Source organism: Rhamphochromis longiceps, linkage group LG1 (assembly GCF_057381845.1).
Source record: "Rhamphochromis longiceps isolate RC_006_pf linkage group LG1, R_longiceps_female_GT1.1, whole genome shotgun sequence".
Classification (NCBI taxonomy): domain Eukaryota; kingdom Metazoa; phylum Chordata; class Actinopteri; order Cichliformes; family Cichlidae; genus Rhamphochromis; species Rhamphochromis longiceps.
Genome location: NC_140557.1, coordinates 10,666,426 through 10,684,548, shown reverse-complemented (window position 1 = coordinate 10,684,548; position 18,123 = coordinate 10,666,426).

The window sequence follows — 18,123 nt, the reverse complement described above, 5'->3', positions numbered from 1 at the left end:
GTCTGTACATGTCTCAACAACATTCGATATGATAGAGGGCCCTGACATTTTAAAAACTGCACAAAATAATACCCTGATATATATATTTTTGTAATTGACAGAATGGCAGCAGGTGACACTGTCTCTCCTTTATTAGGAATCATTAACTTTGCCGGAATAGTTTAAATATTTTAATGTATGGTTTTATCAAATTTAAATTTGCTAATTTCTCATGTTATTTAGACAGCTTGCAGACCGTTAAAAACTACTTGTACAGTAACTGTATAGTTCCAGACCTCAGATGTCAGTTCACATGTTTCAGCCACGAGTTGAATGCAGTTCTTCAAAGGTTAACACTGTATTAGCAGCATCTGCTACTGTAACTCTATGCAGTGTTTGATTGGAATACTGCCTGTTTGATCATCTGAAGCTACTTAGTTTACCGGAGCATTCACTATGCAGTAGATTTAGGCAGCCCTGTGGGTTTGCACTTGGCTCATCTCTCCCCTAATCTCCTGGCGATTGCCGTTGAATACTTTATTGATAGGGAATTGACTCCACTCCTCCAAGCCGATTTTTTTATAATTGATACTGTTTGAAGTTACTCCCGGTGGACCAAGCGTTCAAAGGCTGGTTGCTGTTTTGATCAATTATATTAAAGTGAAAAAAGAAAAAAACAAAACAAAACTGGATTGCATCAATACTGCGTTCATCTGTAACCTGCTTGGAAAAAAAGCTGTGTTATGCATGTCTACAGGAGAACCTAAGTGTAATAATGACTGTGATTAAGGAAATGATTAACGGAGCATGGATTAAGATTTGGACTGAGGCTACGACTATATATGTATCACTATTTTTTTAAAGGATAAAAGAGATGTCCATATTCATGTCATGAGCATACTAAAGTTTGAGTGCACAGGTTTTCATTTGCCCACTGAATTTTTATTTATTTATTTATTTTATTTTTGTAAAATACTATCTGGCTATTGTCAGTCAAATGACAAGTGAATACCATTTTTTTCCCATTGAAATGTCTGCAGCGCAATTTGATATTTCAGTCAGTTTTCCAGCCATAGCACAACAGATTGTGTTGATTAGTATTACATTATAAACACACCGGCACTGATAAACACACTGATATTGATATTTATTAAATAAGATACATTCTTGTCTTTAGTGAAAGTTAAATGATGCTTGACATTATTTAAAGGTTTAGTTATTACATTATTAGAGTCCATTCAAATATAGCAATCGGAAACAGGTTCTTTGTATGTCCTCCTGCAGTTGCTGGAGGACATACCTATTAAGTGTCAAGGTACTGTCTTTTGAAATATGTATCAACATTGCTCTTCTTTCTCCTAGTGTGGATACGTTTTAGGCAGCTTTTGTGGTTAGCTTTCATTATAGGTGCCTGGCCTCCTCTGCCTGGCTGAAGGCTCCTCAGAGATGCTTGGCTGGAGCTCTGGGCCACTGGGCCTTTGGACCTCCGAGTCCTTCACTTCGGTGCATTGGCTAGAGTAAGAGGGAGCTGCTTTACACAGCCCAGCCCATTCTCTGCCCCAGTCCACCTCAGCATAGACTCCCACCTGCTCGATACCACAGAAGAGCTTTCAAGTGCTCTTTGAAAGGGAAAAAAGCAGAAAAGGAAAAAATCAGAGACTGTGTTCTTTCAGGCGCTCAATAGCATGGCACTAGCCTCTCTTAGCTCCCATGACACCACTCTCTTGGCCTCTTCTCTGTTCTTGGCTTTTTCACTCAATTTATTTTTTAGGGTTTTTTTTCTGCTTCAATCTTCTTTCTCTTATGGCCTCATCTTCTCTCAACTGACTTCTTCTCACAGGCTTTTGCCATTTCTTCTTAATATAACTGAAGTAGACATAGAGCCGACAAAGAAGAGCAAATAGGACAAATAAAAATATTTGTTTCTTAAATTTGTAGTATGCTCCTGCTTCATCCATGATAATAGAATGAATAAATTAAAAAATAAATTTTTATATTGTTGTTATTTTAGCAGTTGATGGGAAATACCTTTTGTCACAAATACCTTGCCTAGTTGCACCACAAAAATGAAATCTCCTAATGCTTGCTGTCCACTGACCAACACATCCACAAGTCCCAGAGCTGAAGTTAAATAAAATATTGCTGTCAGGCTATAAAGATAATTAGTCCTGTCTCATCTACTCTCTCCCTTGCAGTTTAATGTGACCCTTTATGTTTTATGGATGCCAGCATAAACCCCATCACTTCTAAAATACGACACAGATATGGAGGAAGGAAGTGTATTATAAACTAATTGCTTCATATTGGACAGAAGCCACTAGAGACACTGTAGATTTGTATTGATATTATTATTGGATGTGTATAAAGAGCACACATACACACTTATTGGAAGAGCATCTGTAACGGTACATTGTCAAAACTAATTCCCATCCTTCTGGCATCGTCATAGTTATAAAGCAGAGACAGTGCTTGGGAAAGCTGTGATTTGAAGACATAAGCCCCAGGCTCCTCATTCCACTCTGCCTCTGAACTCCCCACATACTCCCTGATACTGAGACACATTACAAAGTTCCTCCCTGTAGCTCTTCTCTTATCTTTGCCTGCTATAAAACTATCTTAGAGAAATAGGACAGGGTTAAGGTTTGAAGTAATCTGTTTCTTTTCATTCTTCCATGAAACATATGCCCACTTTGTAACGAGGGAAAAACTAATTATAGACTTGTACAGGAAAGATAATACACTTGTAGCGATTGCTTTGTACCCAGAGCTGGGATTGTGTGTCGACAGTGTATGTGTACAGTAATGATGGCTTTATCTACCCCCAAATACCCCTCTACAAACCTACAAAGCCCTATAATTATGTTAAATACCCACAGAATGGCTGGCGCACACTTGGGCACAAGCCATTGTAAGGGAATGAAATATAGAGTGTCTATTAAAACAATTTTACTCTGTGATTGTGGTGGTTACATAGTTACTGCTTGGGCAATGACATGCTTGACTGGCAGTAGGCATGCAGTCGTAACACAATCAACACACATAAATAGATATAAAGGTTTGTTTGCCAAGGCTCATCCTCAGTGCAGCACTTTCCAGTTGACAGTCCTTCCAGACTGTTCACACATAGGTGGATTGCTAAGAAACCTATCATTATGTGTAAAGAACTGCATTTATATGTTCAACACTGAAACAACAGTGAATATAGCATTTTTTTTTTAACTGCATCTTCTGCAGTTTTCCAGCCCCTGTATTACCAGTTTAAGTTATACCATCGTCATAATATCGTGTTTTATCATGACTTGACTGTAAAAGATATCTTTAGCCTGCTAAGAAAGTACCAGATACTGGACATTGTTTGTGCTTCTATATGTAAATGTATGTACTAATTGCATATCTGTAAACAGTTCAAACTTATATTGTTGCAGGGCAGATGTTGCCTATCTTTGAACCCCGAGGTCAAGGAGAGATGAGCTCTTTCTCTCACTTTCTCACTCTTACCCATTTACTTTCTTTTTCTGTTTTTTTTTTTAAAATTTCGTTTTTTTCATTTCCCACTTGTGGCAAGTCAGGCAGTGCAGGGTCATCGAGCCGTAAAGCCATTTGCCGGTGAAGTGTAGGAGTGGGCCAGCTGAAGGTCAGTCTGAGGCACAGACAGACAGATATGCGCGCAGTACATAAGGAGAATCATGCTTCCATTAGCAGTGCCTCTGTTTACCATGGGGGATACACCAGGGGTTTGATGGCATATGCTGTAGCCCCTGGCAGCCTCGTGACGGAGCACTTACCATAGAGACAGCAGGCCGAGGCCTGGTTAGAGGCCACCCAGAGGCTGTGTCCTGAGGCAATGCTACTGGGCTGGGATGGATAGTAGGGTGATGATTGGCTGTCCAGCTTATCTACTGTTCCTATACCAACCTAAAAAGCATTTCAAATTTTACTGTGTGCATGGCCTCAGAGAGCATCAAGGGAACCCAATGCAGGACCTGTATTTTTCTATCTTCACAGTATAAACAGAGTGTTGGTGGTTTTTGTGTTGTCTTTAGGAGCTCTTGACAGTGTTACACGTTAGATGAGACAAATACTGTAATTGTCTCTAAGTGCTTCTAATTTTTTCCAGGTAAACTATGGTAAAAACAGATTTTATTGTAGTTGGACAAAGTATTTGATTGTCTTTAAATACAAAACAAACATAAGTGTGTATTATCTTCCTCATTGTTTTATTGTCATTATCCTTCAAATTCCCTCTTGGTCTTTTAAAGTTTTCTAGAAAAACAATACTGGGAAACATTTTATAAATTTGTGGAAACTTTGTATCCCAACCCATATATGCATATTGAAGGACTCAGTTACACAATGCCACAGCAGCTGTTGCTAATAATACTAGGGTAAAATGTGCATAATGCAAAAAAGTCTCTTTAATCCCTTCTTACAACATGATGGAGCCAAACATATAGTACAAACCCAACCTACGAAGAATCCAAAGAAGTAAAACAATTTCTGCACTTAGTTTAGGGGTAGGCGTCTGTGTGACTGGTAAGTTTATATAGTTTTGATTTGGTGTAGAGACTTTCTGTGAGTTCTAATGAATAGCACGAGACTGGGACAATGCTTAATAGGCACTGTATGCTTATTACTCAGCAACACCTGTAATTATCTTCAGTATCTGTCTGGCAGACATCAGTGGTACGGTGCAACTTTGTTCTTGTTAGTCACTTTGAGTGGGCAATATTCCCCACAATGGAAGATGGATAATAGGTGTGTCTGCTCTTTAGCTTGTGAGTTTCAAGACAACTTGGTGTGAAGCTGTCTTCATTAGGACCCTGTTAGACCTTGCTTCACCTGACTGACTGACAGACTGTTCGTGAGAGGCTCTATTAGGCTGCTGCACAGCTCTCTGTGGACTGCCTATTTACTGAAGTGCCCTCTCTCTTTTTTCTGCCTTTCTGTCTCTTTCTTTCTCCTGCCCCCTCTTGTTCTGTCTGGTCAGGCTAACCCCAGGAGCCCCCTTAACCCATGGTGGTTGAGAGCTGAGTCAATCAGACGCAATGATGTTAAACTCCTCTCCAATGAATACCATTCACCAGTCTTCAGTGAGATTGTCTGTTTCTGGCAGCTGATTAGAAGTTCATCTCAAACAAGTTCATTGAACTTACAGTTTCTCTAAAGAGAGTAACTATTTGATAGCTTGCTCTTTAACTTGATTACTTTACGTTAAAACAGAGACACCAATAATAAGATAACAGCATGGATTTCTTAAAATCTTTTCACAAAGAATCACAAAGAGTATCAAAATGAAATCACACAGTTGCCCTGGAAAATACTTCCTGAAATATATTTGATTAAGATGGTTCTAAATCCGCTTCATTATATACTGTTCCATTAACATTTTCTGTGAAAAATAAAACTCTGAGTTTCCTGTTTTAATTTAAAACTGTATTAACATTATTTTTTCACTCTGAGAATGCATAATTTTTTGACCTGAATGTGCAACACTTTATGCTACCAAGCTTAAAGGGTAGTTTTTAGATTAGAAAAGACTTTCTAAAAGACTTTTAGAAAACACTATTATCCAAAAGTTCTTTTTTAATATATTTTTTAAAAACTTGATTTAAGCTTTTTATAACAGCATTGAACGTTAAATATTTGCTTGGAGACAATGTGAGTTCATTGTTAAAGTTAGGTACATTCACTGCATTAATTTAGTCTATAGTATCAGTATTCTTTCACACAAATATCAAAAATACAGAAGACAGGGTTGCTACAGAAAAGACAGAAGCCAAACTGTAGGGTTTGTGCAAAATTCAAATGCTCTGATTTCACTCAGCAATATGGATTTGAATTAACCAATGTGTTGTGATTAACAATGACTCTTAATCAGTCATTGTTTGTTTTAACTCTGAATTACTAGTTTTCTAATCCCCCCGTCACACACTAAATAAACAGACTTAAATGGTCTTAATAGCATTGATCTCTGTACTCTCTATACTTATCTATATACATGGTGGGTTGAAGGGTAATCTCAGGAGTGTTTTGGTGTAAAGAGGTTAGCTGGCAACTGATTTGATCATGCCGGGCGGTTTAGTTTAGCAGTGAAGGATGCTGCATGTAACAGTGTCAGCCACTAAGTGCCCATCAAACCAGGCAAGTCAATAAGTCCCACATCAGTCACTCTCATTGGTTGCCAGAGTGATATGCCATTGGAGAGACTCGGACCACGTTCTTCTTCTCCCATGTCTTCACCTGTCAAGTGATACAGAGACAGCAGGGAATCAGATTTTCCTCATAGCACTCAACAGTCCAGCCATCAGCATTCACATTGACAGGCTTCAAAAGCTTTATACTTAAAAGTGCTTTATCAGTCACTTCGATGCGATTGTGGGACACTTCTGAACAGTTTATGATGGTCTTTCTGTTGCTACATCGGGTTCTGCTATAGTTACACAGCTATGGTTTGTCAGGAGAATAAAGGTAGCTTGCAACAGCTAAACATATTCCACACCAAACACCGCTTGCTTAAGTTAGTCTTGGGAATTACCACGAGGGCTGCTGTAGTACATGGGCAAGGAGAAATGAACTGTTTTGTCTCAAACAGCTTTATTATCTTCTTATGCACAAATAGATTAAAAATATAGGTTATATACTGATAAGCTACAATGTTAAAGCCACCAGAAATTATGTATGTCATTACAGTTGCACATGCTAAAGGGTTTACTTTATTAAGCAGCAAGTTAATCGTTATGTTCTTGAAGCTGATGTGATAAACATAGAATGGAAACAGTGGTACAACACTATGCATTTCCTTAAAGGACCTATAAGTTGAGTGGAAAGCATCTTGATGACAGGTACAACAGAACACCTTCAGATGTGTTGTGGAGTTCATGATTTCATAGGTCACAGCTGTTGTAGTGGCATAACTGCAACAGTATTGGGCAGTTGACCATGTTATAGCTGATTGCTTTTTAGTGAAATAATATTCCAATACTTCTAAAGCTAAAAAAGTGTAAATTAAAAACTATATCCATGCTCACTGTGTCTCTGTGGGATGCCTTTTACAACATTTCCTCCTTAGATCAGAGAACATGAAATATATGCCGCAGAAAAGAAATATGGCTCTGCTCTTTTTCTTCTCCTCAAGCCGCTCCCTTTTTTCTCTGCACCTCTCCCTTAGCTCTCATCTCTGATTTTGCCTTCCACTTTATTTCTTCTTTCCCCTTGTATACTCTGCTTGCCACATACTGTATGTGAGATAAAAGGTGAATTGTAGAAAACACTCTTTCCCCACCAACTTCCACTATTCCTTTCTTTATTCTCTTCTTGGTGTCTTAGAGTACAGAAAAAATAGGGAAGAAGAGAGAAAGAGAGAAGAGCAACAGCTAAGAACAAACAGCTGGCTGTGATAGTGAAAGCAGACGGTCAGGCTCTGGCACTAGTACAGGCTTTCTACTTTGTGGTGTACTTTAGGTTTTTTGGGACCAAGCATGGAAGATACTGATGGATACTTTCTTAACAGGCTTATTTAAGAGTGTGTTTTATGTGGAAATAAAAGGAGTAACTGTAAAATCCCATTTTAAGGCATCATGACATAAAGAGTGAATTATAGGGCGAATGAACGGTCAGGCAAGCAACAATTGTTCTTTGTTATTCTCACTGTTTTCTGCAGTTGAATTATTACATATATTGTTAGCTTATTGTGTGTGTAATATAACCGAATAAATCTGGGCCCAAGAACAAGTTGGACATCTGTTTGTCTCAGAAACTATCTTGTGTTTGTGCTCCCCCTTTTTCACATGGACAGAGCTCTTGGAAGCATGGCACGTTGACTTCTTACATGCTTTATTGATTATTTTATTTTCCTAACACAACAGTTTTTAAAGATATGTTTCAGTTATGTGCTTAGGCACAATCAGCGATCAGTCTGAACCATGCCCTGATTTACTTTAAGCGGGGCAAGGCGTAATTCACTTTACTGCACTCGTGTGCAACACACAATGATCGTCACTCTTCAAACATACTGCACTTTGGGGATCAAGGATGCTAGGGCACGTTATTGATCGCTTAAAGCGGGTACACCCTCTGTTTATGGTCTCGCTGTCAGTGGTGACACTTTTTTTTTCAACAATATATTACAGTAGTAAAACGAACAAACAAAAGTTAAGATGAATTGTAAGAAGAAGAGAAGAGGAAGCCCCAAAAATTTATTTACTGCAGATGAACAGTACTGAAATAGTGCTGACAGTAATGTCCCTAAGAAATGGGGGAACAATCCAGCAAAGAACTGACGCAAGACCTGAGAGAGTCATCTGGCCCTTTAGTTGATCTATCTGCTGCTCTCTGAAGTCTCATCATAACTGATATCAGCTAAAGAGTGTCTGTTAAGAAGCCATTCTCCTGGAAGGGAGAAGGGACTGAGTTATGATAAATTACATAAGAACTGAACTGAAAATCAACAGCAAAAGGTCTTATGCAGTGATAAATCCAAATTTGAAATATTTGGTTCAATGTGTATAGAGGACGTCAGGAGAAAGATACAACAATTAGTGTCTGCAGCCATCTGTAAAAGATAATTTAGGTTCAGTCATAGTGTGGGTCCATATTTTAGTGACTGGTGTCGGGATCAGTCAGTAGTACAGTCAGATTTTGATCCAAAATCCAGTACCGTCTGGAAAGCATCTGATTGGCAACAGCTTAAGTTTTCAACAGGATAATAATCCCAAATACACTGCCAGTGAAGTAAAAGCATAGGAAAATGCACAATGGAACACTATCAGTTATAGACTGGCCTCCCCATAGCCTCGACCTCAACATTATCTAAGCAAGGGATCATTTTGACAAAGAATGGAACATTCTTAAAGAAATTATAATAAATCCAATATTAAAGAACTCAGGTTGTGTTAAAGAATAAACATGGCCAAAAAATGACTTTTAAGCTTTATGTTTTCATACCTGATATTCTCACAGCTTGCTGTAACTGAAACATAGCACCCTCCTAAATCTCAGTTGTGTCATTTTTTAATCATTTCATTCATTTCTTGGGCAACCTTTCCAGATGTTTTTCAATTACACTTGGTCTTTGTGTACTACTGAAAAATGAGATTATAGTATCTTTCTGACAAAAGTCAGAATACAGTACTTTTGAGTCAAATAAATTGTATATCTATAATACAGATCTACATACAAGACTGGCTTTTAACTTGTGTAGTTGAAACTATTCTCCCAAAATGTGGTGGATCTGTAACAGTTCTGTGTCGAGGCAGGTTTATTGTACTTCAGGAAGGTGATGAGAACATCATAGGTATAAATTGTTGTGATGTGTAATTCTAATTTGTGACGGTCCCAAGCAAGGGTGTTATGGAGCCACAAGAGCATATAGAGATAAGACCTCTTAGACAGACCCCATCTTGTGGTGAAAGACTCAATTACATTTACCTTGATATTCTCAAATCTTCAATTTCTCACAAACTGCAGCTGCAGCCTGTTGGTGTAAGTCTAATTTTTCTTTCTGTTACTTTGCCATAGATAATCATGAAAACAGGAAAACTGAGTAGTGTGCCACATTCTGGTTTATGTACTCATTTTATTCTCATTTTAGCTGGCCTTTGCCTTGCTCATTTACTCAATTTCCATTTATTCCCATTTATTATTCTTTTTTTTTAAAAGTTAAACAGTAATTTCATGGAATTAAACAGTTTAAAAACATTTCTTTAAAAGTAATCTATGGATTATGGATTATGCTTGCAGGGTCATTGAGTGATCTGATTAAATAACATAGATCTCAGTATTGATAATGACTATGATTTTTGCCATAATGAAGCAGACTTACCACAAACCAGGATCTACTTGCTGACTTTTTGCAATACATGGTCTAAGTAGTTATAAATAGTACTCAGTAAAAAAGAATAGTACTCACTAATAAACAATAGCCCTGCTTGCTTTGGTTCTCCTTTCTGAGACATATATTTGCACATCTGATTATTCACCATATAGACAATCTTTTTATTTAAAAAATAATTTAATCCATAATATTTAAATCCCCATTATTGCCAGATTTTTACTTCAAGAATTGCCTGACTTTTAATACAGTAATACAGTAATAATGATGTATAAGCGGATAAGCGGAAGCGAATGGATGGATGGATGGATGATGTATAATCACATTGTACTCTAAAAGTCTGAAGTAAATAAATGGTCTCCCTGTTTGGATTCAAGGTTAAGCCCTGCAGTGCAAGAAACATACCTGCTGTTACTTATGACACACGGATGCTCGTACTTGGTGGTAATTTGTGGTTGTAATAACAGGTAGTTTTTTTGCTGCTGTTGGTGACAGGAGAAAGGTGATGTTATTCAGTGGCTCAGTCAAACTGTTCACACATATACCACAGATAGATGTTAAAAATTTGTTTCCAAATTTTTAGGCTCCCCAGAGAATGTTTTTTCTTAAGGCCTGCTGTACCAAAAAATTATTTTAGTACTTCTATTATTTATTATGTATTTACTATTTATTTTCATGACTTTTCTTTTTTACTTTACCATCCAGATTTGTAGATTTGCAATCCTTTTCATCTAGTTAGTTCTGTTTTAGTTAGTTGAAGCAGTGCGTCATACTGTTCTTTCTGGTTGTTCCACTGTGATTTGAATTCCGATTAGTAACTTGCTTATAGGACAGTGTAAAGTGTCCAGTGAGATGTTAGAGCACTGAATGCCACAGTGTGTGTTGCAGTTCGTGATGTCAGAGGTTAAACAGCAAGATCAGGCACTTACAGCAAGAGATCCAAGGAAACTTCCTTGCAGCCTTTTTAGTACCTGTACCTCCTTTGGGATATCTTTCCACATCAGTATTCAGGTCCACTACCTCAGATTGTTCTCATTCCAACCACCCCTGGATTTATTTTTATACTATGGGGGTATGATAGCCACTTAATAATTCATATTTAGAGTGTATACCCATGCACTGAGAAATTCTGATTCATCCTCTTGAGTAGCTGCCCACCCTCTTGCATCATTTAAGCCTTCAAGTTCTAGCTATGGCTTATTCGCTCAGTCGGTGCAATGCTCTTTGGAGTAGAGCTGTCAAAATTTTTAGCGTAAGAGAGAAGTTTGTGTGGGTGGACACGGGTGTCTGTTTTCTTTTAGTCAGCATGCTTCTTTAAAGAGCAACAAAGGTCCAAGAAAACCCAGTCTGAGATCACCTTCTGTTTGAAGACTCTGGCTCTAGACCAGCAGAATAACGTGCCATTTCAAATCTGATTGAATAAATAGCATAAATAGTCTGCAGTCCCATTGCAGCACTAATGTTGAGGCACAGACGGCAAGCTTAGGAATGACTGGAACTATTATAAAATTGAGTAGAACAAAAAAGGTACATTTGGAGTGATGTAAAGAAGGCATGTGTCACCTGGCTGCTTCTTTGTTATGTGCTATGTCCTGATCCAAGCATTGATAAATTTTGGTTACATGTGAGCATAGAAGACTCATGTCATCCATGTATTTGTTTATGTTCTTTATATGATCTTGTCTTCATAATATTTTTTATATTTTTTGCAAAAATACATCCATCCATTGTCTTTCGCTTATCCAATTCAAAGTCAGGGGGCTGGGGCCTATGCCCGCTACCATAGGGCGAGAGGCAAGTTACACAAGGGACAGGTCACCAGTCTGTCGCAGGGGCAACACATAGAGACAGACGATCATTCGCACTCACATTTAAACCTATGGGCAATTTAGAATCTCCAGTTAACATAACCCCAACCTAATCAAAATGATTGCTTCCAGAATGGCATAAGTACACTGTTGATTAGGGCTGCACGATTAATCGTTAGAAAATCGCGATCTCGATTCATACTTATGTACGATCTCATTTCCAAATGACAACGATTTAAAAAAAACAACAACAAACAAACAAAAAAGACTACGACGATTGTACCGCATTTTGATCCGGGACGTACTTTGCATGAAAACAAGCGCTCACTCTTCCTGCTGAACAAATGACAAGGGCGGAGCCTTATACCCCGTGATACAGTAGCGGTGCCGTGTGATGCTAAAATTAGCAGGGAAAAAACAATGGAGAGCACATCAGGGATGACGAGAAAGTGACAGGAGAAAATCCGTTCCGGTCAACCACCCAAACCTCAATAACGGGAACCTTATACAGCGCTTCCCTATACACGGCGAACTCCCGCAGGCACAAAGAAATTACGGAGGCTATCACTTATCACCTGACCAAAGATATGGCTCCCATCAACACTGTGCAAAACGAGGGATTTAGGAAAATGATCAACACCCTAGACAAACGCTACACAGTGCCGTCCCGCAACTATTTTTCTATTGTTGCACTATCTGCTCTATACACGCAGCGTCGAGCAATGGTGGAGACAGAATTTCAAGCAGTACAACATTTTGCAGCAATGACAAAATGTGAGACATTTGTTGTTTTTAATGTTTATTTATTGTTTTAATGTTCAGTTTCAACTGTTACGAAGTTGATGTGCAGTTAATAAGTGCAATAAATATTTATACTGGAAAAGAAAAGAGAATCGTGATCTCAATTCTAAGCCAAAAAAATCGTGATTCTCATTTTATGCAAAATCGTGCAGCCCTACTGTTGATTAATATTTTTCAACCTTTACAAAAAAGTTGTGCGCTGTTCACACTTTTCTCTTTACACTCTTCTTCATATAGTCCTGCATGCCTGAGAGAGAAAAAGAGAAGAGATAAATATAGTTCAAGATGAACCACCATAAATGGATGGGTTCCAGAACAACAAACCACAGCCTGCACAGGCCACATACAAGTGGGCTACATTTGCCTTGGAAATAGATGCCTCACCTGGAAAGAAAAAATGGTAATGATATTGCCACAACAACACAGCAGGGTTCAAGACAAAACTATTGTTTGTAGTCTTAACTGGTGCTGTCTTCCAATTAAGGGGAAAAGTCAAGGTGAGAGGACGAGCAAATTCAGAAATGCCAAAACATACAGTTCCTCTAGGTGCCACTTCAGACTGGCTCCAAAAGCAAGACAGTCCTTTAGCCTCCCATATTTAAAAGCTTTAGAGCATTATACATCACATTTACAGCCTGGTATTCTCTATAGATTTCCCATCATTATAACTTTAGTACAGGTTATATTTTTTTGTGGGTTTTTTTCTGAATCATCTAATTTGATACTAACATTAGGGGTGAGGTTGCAATGTTTGACAGGTATCTACTAGATCTAATCTCTGCTATTTACTTCTTCTGTACATGTTATTTAGGCTCCACCACATTTATGCCCCTGCGTGTCTTTTGGAGCTTTTTAGTGAAATCATCTGTTTTAATATTATGCCTCGCTATTTGGTACAGTTAATCTAAAGCGTTTGCTAGAGTGTTAGAAAAATGTTTTTCAGTGTTTTATTTTTCGGAGCAAATTACCAGCTCTAAGGATCTTGTTTCTAGTGATAGATGAGAAGTTGTTTCACTTTTTCACCAAATATGGTCACTGCTGGTTAACAGAAAACAATATGGTGGTGGACAATGCTAATGTTGAAGCCTCAAAAGTCCTAAACCAATAGGTGATGTCATGAGGGTTATGCCCCTATGTTATACATAACGTCTTATATTATAGTTACAGGATTTATTTATATTGCAACGAATACTTTTAAACAGTTGGATGGTGCTCTCTTTTGGGAGAACAAGTTTAAATCCAAAAACATGCTAAATGGAACGCAACAATGGAGCGTGCAGTACAAATACATGTGTTCCATTCGGTCACATTGGAATTTTTATCGGTCACTCTCGCCCCACAGCTTAAATGTGTGCAGCCATATTAGGGCTGGGCCATATTATACCGTTCACGGTAATACCGGTATAATGTTAGGCAACGATAGGAAAATGAAATATCGCGATAGAATGGGAGTAAAACGCGCATGCGCAGTGCCTTTGTTTTCATACGCACATGGCCTATTGTTGAGTGAAACAGATGATCCAGAATTGGTTTGTAAAAATGGTGCAACTTCCGTGATGTGGAACTGGTTTGGTGTTTGTCCGTCAGATACACAACAAAGCACATTTTTTTGCAGAACATGCAAGCGGCCGTTGTTATTGTCATATTTGTCGGACTAAGATGCTCTTAAATCTGGGAGTAATCTGGGTCCTAAACTCCGTATGCTTCAGGTCAAACAACACTGCAGCATCACTTAGAGTTAAAAACTGTCTAAATTCTTTCATCTTTAATAAAACGATCAGCATTGCTGCTTTACGAGGTGTAACTATGAAGTTTAACTTCCAGGCATCCATGAAAACAAAAGTTATTACATTTAACGGAGTTAGAAGTTAGCAGGAAGCTAGCGGAAGTTAGCTCGCTAGTTTTGCTAGTTACCTAAGCATGATATTGCATGTTCTGACTGAGAGATTTCTGAAAAAAATCAAACGTACACCTCTGCTATCACTTGCAACATAAATGAAGACAGGAAACTAAACAGCAGTGACGTTTGTAGGGTTACTGAAGTTGGGCTAGCTGGTATATAATGATGTGCTACGTGATCGCTAGCGACACAGCTATGTTAGCATAACATAAACAGTGAAGCTGGAGGACGAACACTAACACTTTTCCACTTATAAAAGTTAACGTGAAGGTTCTTCATGGTTAGAGACAAATGCAATCGCATGGCAGGATGCTGTAAACGGACCAAACTTCAGTCAGGAGAACAACTGAGATAATCCATCCACAATACGAGGTTAGTCATTAATATACTGCAACAACATGGGAATAGAGCAGCTGCCAGAGAATTCAACATTAAGGAATCAATGGTACAGAAATGGAGGAAGCAAGAAGAATGAGTTTAATAAAGTTTGATTTATCTGACTGCTTTGTTTCGCTTAATGTGCCTTATAATCCCGTGCACCTTATGGTCCGAAAAATGCGTACTGCACACTGCAGTTTGATGTTGCAAAGCACCTCTTTTTAACTTCAGTGGATATTATACATGGTTATGCTCAGGACATGTCAGCCCATTTCTAGTGGAAATGCCTTTTGGTTAAACTTTCAGCAAGCAATTTGCATTTGTACTGTTACATTTTTATAAAGCTTTAATGTACATAAAAACCAGCTTCTTGTTTAAGTGAATATAAATGGAAGGTTGTCTTTTTGCGCTAGTAATGTTGTGGAGTTGTATTTTGTCTCGCATCAATTATATCGTCGGTTATATCGTTATCGCAAATTTTCAAATATATATCGTGATAAATATTTTTGGCCATATCGCCCTGCTCTAAGCCATATCTGTTATTTGTGGAAACTCAACTCACAATACTCACAGAACTATCCATACCACTGACTTTCCTAACTTATCATCTTTAATGATTTACAACAAATTTGCAATTTACAGCTCAGGTTCAAAAGTGTACCTCACTTCTTGGCTTGACAACTAAGACAGGCTTAAGCTCCTCAGCAGTCCTAAAATGGATAAGAAATTTGATTAGTCTGTTTATTAGGTATTGTATTATATTGAAAAATCTCATGTTTTCTCAAAATGTATCAATAAACCCTGTGGGATTGTTGAAATATCGCACATTTGTAGGACACTTAACTGTATGTCTTTTACTGTGTGCTTAGATTTTTGTAATGGTTCCTTTATGTTGTAACTGAAATTATGAAAATATGTGACAAAACACAAAATGAAATGAAAGTGAAGGATTTAAAATATATGCAAGAACAGTCATAGAATGTGTGTAAACATGCAAGACAGTTGTCTGTAGAAAAGTATAAGTGGACCTACGGTTGGAAACAAGCCTCACACTTTGCAAGCTTCCTCCATCAACAGTGATGTGACTATTCAGTGTAACAGCAGAGTCTGCTAAAAAAGGTAGAGTAGGAGGAGGAGAAGAGGTTGGGAGGCCTCCCAGGAGAGTGCTGCCCGGAGGAGGCACGATTAGGAGGTGAAGCAGTCAAACGCTCACACCAAATGTGCTGGCACGTCATGATAACCCCGGGCTGTTCTAGGGTGAGGGGACTGACAGGCAGACTCTGCTTATGGCTGGCTTCAGCTAGATTATTTATCATCTCCTATAGCCTGGCTTGTGACTGGCCTTCTACCCTCCTCCTGCTCATTTGGAACCTGCACACTTGCACAAGCCTTTATGCTGACTTACAGCCATGTGGTTCAACTCTCACTTGTAACCAGTGAAAACATGCAGCTTTTTACAGCATGGTTGTTTGACCAAACTTTGGCTCTATGCTTTATATGAAAATATATCGTTTTTGACATCTAATAGTAGTTGTCTTTATAATAATAGACAGCTAGAAGGAATTAGTCTTTGTACCATATGTCTAGTGAGGAAATGGTAGAAATTGATGTTTCCTCCATTCACAGGGCAGTTTAACACTAAACCAAATACTGTATGTGTAAATAGTGTAGTAAAGTGTGATAGGTGTATTTTATTCAACTCAAAGCAACCCAGGTGTTATTAATCCACTGCCTTGCTTCAGTAAAAATCAAACCGGTCACTGCAGATTTACACCAGCAACTGGAATTTTGCTTCCTCTAATACTGCACACATGTGCTTAGTAATGGGCTTGGACATGACATCTATTTATAGGTTTGCAATATGTGTTTACAGACAGTTTAACAGTTGGAGATGTTTTAAACTAAGTGCACGCATTCTAAAAGCCGCCCATAGCTATTCACAACATGAATGACTTCAGTGAAATGGAAGAAGCACCTGGTTGCCTGTGGTAGTTCTCTTTCATTTCATTCAGCAGCTTCTGTCAGTTGACAAGATGGCCGTCACTATGAAAACACCTTGGGTGTTACTGCTGCTGAATAGCTCCTTTGTTTTTGCATTCTTCTGTTGTTGGAACACTGTTATGGTTTCCTTGGCTGATAATTAGTGAAGCAATGTGTAATCTTTTTGGAGGCTCATATAAATGCCTCCTAGGCCTGCAGTGTGTGTGTGTGTGTGTGAGAGAGAGAGAGAGCATATGTGTATGAATGCATGTTTGTGCAGATCTTGACTGTAATAGTAGCTGACACCTACTTTAGTACCTTTCAAACCCAAAGCTGCTAAAATATGCCAAAGTTTTCGACTTGTGAGAAGAAGAACAATTGCCTTGGCAGAAATGGAGAAGGGTTTTGTTTTCCTGGAGATAATTTAAAGCAGGTCAAAAATGAGAGCATCATAATATAATTTCCAGGTGAATTGAACGAGGCCCATGGGCCAGAGGCCCGCTTTGTTTTTCCAGCAGGAGTGGCTAGGAGCATTTGATGGATCTTAATTGAACACATATTTATTGTTCTAGGTTCAGCTGGAGTGTGACGGGTATGATGATGCCACAATTAGAACCATTAACAGGATGATTGTGCTTGCTTTTCTGGAAAGTTTTTTAGTGAATGAGGAGCTTTTTTTTTCTTTCTGCCACTGTGATCCTCTTTTGAAAGCACAAGTGCCCTGCAGCCACCTGGGAAATTTGCCTCATACTTTGACGAAAACGATGATGGAGGTTTGATTCAGCCATTGTCATGGAGACAAAATGCAAAAACAATCCTTTTAACCATTAAAAGAATGTGTGAAACAGCCAGGATGACAGGGAAGATGCCCTCTGAGATGTCTGTTCAAGAGCCAGTGACTGGACACAAAGTTATCATCTCTCTTGTCTTTAGGGCAAAATGTGAGCATTCACGGCAGACATGCAAGAGTGTCAGAGCCAGTGGAGAACTTATAGCTTGTTTAAGGCTTAGAGGAGTGTTGTGACCGTAGAGGCCTGTAGCAGCTGATAGGGTTGAGTGTGTCTAACCCTGTGATCTGTGTGCTAACATTGGACTACTGGGGTAAGATCAGTTCCTCAGCTCTCTGCCTTTGTCCCCTGTGAAGGGAGGCTTACCCAAGCACCCCCTGTTTACTCTGGCCTACACAATGGCAAAGTCTAAACTCCTTTTGTAAGGTGGATTTAGGCTAGATTTACTTCAATTTGATCTACGAGGACCCCTTTTCATCAGCTTGGAGGTCTAATGCCCTTAACTGGCTTAACCTGGCTCCCTCATGATCCTAGAGCCCTCATGCCCACAATCTCTCACCTCTTTGCCATTCCTTTTTACCCCATTCCCCCGCCCAACACCCTACCACGCGGTTCACTATCAACCCCTTTAAGAATCCTTTCTGTCACTGAAGTTTGACC